The 2500-nt window shown below is 82.0% G+C and overlaps 1 non-coding gene across 1 annotated transcript; it reads right to left on the bottom strand.

Moving 5' to 3' along the window:
• Positions 1 to 525: 525 nt before the first annotated feature.
• On the bottom strand, positions 526 to 678 carry LOC141478582 (5.8S ribosomal RNA). The gene has a single exon (XR_012463969.1). It is a non-coding gene; the product is annotated as a 5.8S ribosomal RNA (ribosomal RNA).
• Between the last annotated feature and the right edge of the window lie 1822 nt (positions 679 to 2500).

Below are 2500 nucleotides of genomic sequence, written 5' to 3'. Positions count from 1 at the left end.
CGGGACGCCCTCCCCTGCCGCTTCGCCGCACCCCTCCCCGCGGCCCCCGCGCGGCTGCCCGGCCGGGGCGCGGCGGGTCGTCGGGAACGGAAAGGAGAAGAGCGGGGGGAGGGACGCGGGGAGGACCCCCGTCCCCGTCCCCGGCACGCGCGCGCCCGCGCGGCAGCACGGCACGGTACCGCCGCCGGTACCCACCCGCAGACAGCCGCCCGCGCGCGGCGGGGCCGGGGGCGAGGCCCGCGCCTCCCCCCGACCTCTCTTCTCTCCCCGCCGCCGACACCCCGGCGAGACGAGCTCCGCCCAGCGGGCGCTCCGGGAGCGGGGAGCTTCGGAGCGCTCCCCGAGTCTCCATTTAGGGGGACGAAGGCCCGCACGCGGGGCCTGCGAGGCGCCCCAGCCGCGCCGCAGCGGCGCGCCGCGCCCCGCCGACCCGACCCGCCCCCCCCCGACGCCGCAAGGGCGAAGAAGGGGGGGCGGCGGCGACGGCGGCAGCGGCGGCGGCCGAGCCGGCGATTGATCGTCACGCGACGCTCAGACAGGCGTAGCCCCGGGAGGAACCCGGGGCCGCAAGTGCGTTCGAAGTGTCGATGATCAATGTGTCCTGCAATTCACATTAATTCTCGCAGCTAGCTGCGTTCTTCATCGACGCACGAGCCGAGTGATCCACCGCTAAGAGTTGTCTGCTTTTCGGCACCGCCCCGCGCGCGCGGGAGGGCCGGGACCGCTCCGCGGGAGCGGCCCCTCCGGACAGCGGCGGCCCGCCGGCCCGCCCGCCCGCCGGCCCGCCCCCTCCGCAGGGGACGCGGCGCGGCGCGGCGGGGCGAGAACGACGGGGCCGCCTCGCCTCGACTGACCGTACCGACACACGACGAGGAGAAAAAAAAAAAAAAGCCCCGAGCGGCGAGGGCGCCGGGAGCCCGCGCTCCCGGCCCAAACCGGCGGAGACGAGCGCCTCGCTCGCTTCGGGGGGCGGCCCAGGCGCCCGGGCTCGGCCCGGCCTCCGCGCGGAGGCCCACGACGCCCCCGGCCGCGCCGCCTGCCCGCCTCTCCTCGGGGACGCGGGACGCCCCGCCGGCCCCCCCGCGCGCGACGGCTCCGCCGCGCCGCGACGTCCTTCTCCCCTCTCCCGCGGCTCCGGCCCGCCCCGCCGGCGCCCGGCCGCGGCCTCCGCCGCCGCGCCGGAGGCGGCCACCGCCGGAGCCCGAGCCGGCGACGCGCCGCCCGCGGCCGCGCCGGACGGCGGCCCGCCGCCGCCTCGCGGCGGCCGCCCGCCCGGAACCGCCGCCGCCGCCGCTCCTCGCCGCCTTCCGCGGGCGCGCGCCGCGCGGAAAGCGGACGGCGCTGAGGCGGGGGCGACGCCCGCTCTCCCCGTTTCCACGCGGAGACCGGGAGCGGGACGCCTCCGCCCGCCCGCCCGCTCGCCCGGCGCCGCCGGGAAGGGCGGCGGGGGAAGGGCGGCGGACGGGGCCCGGGCCGGGACGGCCGCGCCTGGCGGCGGGCGCCCTCCGGCCGGCCGGCAGGCCGAGCGGCGACGCCGCCGCTCGGCACGGGGTGCCGCCTTCGCCGGCGCTCGGCGGCGGCAGACCGCCGCCGGAGCGCTCGCCGGGGCGGGGGACGGAGGGAGGGAGGGAGGGAGCGGAGCCGCGGCGCGCCGCAGCCGCGCCGCGGAGGCGCGGCGGCGCGCCTCCCGGGCGAGCCCCCGCCGCGGGGACCCGCCCGCCCCCGGCGGGGAGCCCGCGCTCCCGCCGGGGTCGCCCCGTTTCGAGGCGGGCGAGGCCGGACACGGCCGGCCGCGCCGCGGTCTCTCCGCCGAGACCGGTCCGCGGAGAGGGGGGGGCAGCGGAACCCCTCCCCGGCACGGCCGCCCGCGGGGCGAGCGCGGGCGACGGCCGGCCGTCCGTCCCTGCGCCCGGGAGCTTCCGCGGAGAGACTCCAGCCCCCTTGCGCAGGACGACGACGACGGCGGCGCCGCCCGGCCCGACCCCCGGGCCGCGCCGAGCCGCCCGAGTCTTTAAACCTCCGCCCGGCCCCCCGCGGCCTTCGACCCCCTGTGTATCGCTACGGCGAGGGAGGGCCGCGGGAGAGCGCGGACGCTAGGTACCTGGCCCTGGGGTGAGGGAAACGACCTCTGGGCCCCGCGGGGGTGCCTCCCCCGCTGCCGCCTTCGGGGGAGCGTCCGCCCGCGGGGGCGCGCCCGACGTCCGCCGCCACAGCCTCGTCCTCCTTCCCGGGGCCCGGGGTTTCCCTCAGCAGCCCGGCGCTGCGCCCGGGAGGAGAGCCGCGGCTCGGGCCGCCCGCTCGCGCGGGAAGGCCGCCCGGCGGTCGCCTCGCCCGCCGGAGGGCGGCCAACGGCGGCGGCGCAGCCCTTCCGCCCCCGCCCCCCGCCCCGGCTCCCCTCGGCGGGGAGGATCGGGGCGCGGAGAAGAGACGGGGGACGCGCGCCGCCGCCGCCGCGCCGCCAGGCGCCCGCGCGCCATCCCGGAACGCCCGGAGACCCCTC

This window comes from Numenius arquata, unplaced genomic scaffold (assembly GCF_964106895.1).
Source record: "Numenius arquata unplaced genomic scaffold, bNumArq3.hap1.1 HAP1_SCAFFOLD_583, whole genome shotgun sequence".
Taxonomy (NCBI): Eukaryota; Metazoa; Chordata; class Aves; order Charadriiformes; family Scolopacidae; genus Numenius; species Numenius arquata.
Note: the sequence above shows the minus strand (reverse complement) of the source record. Positions and strands in the feature narration are given on the sequence as shown.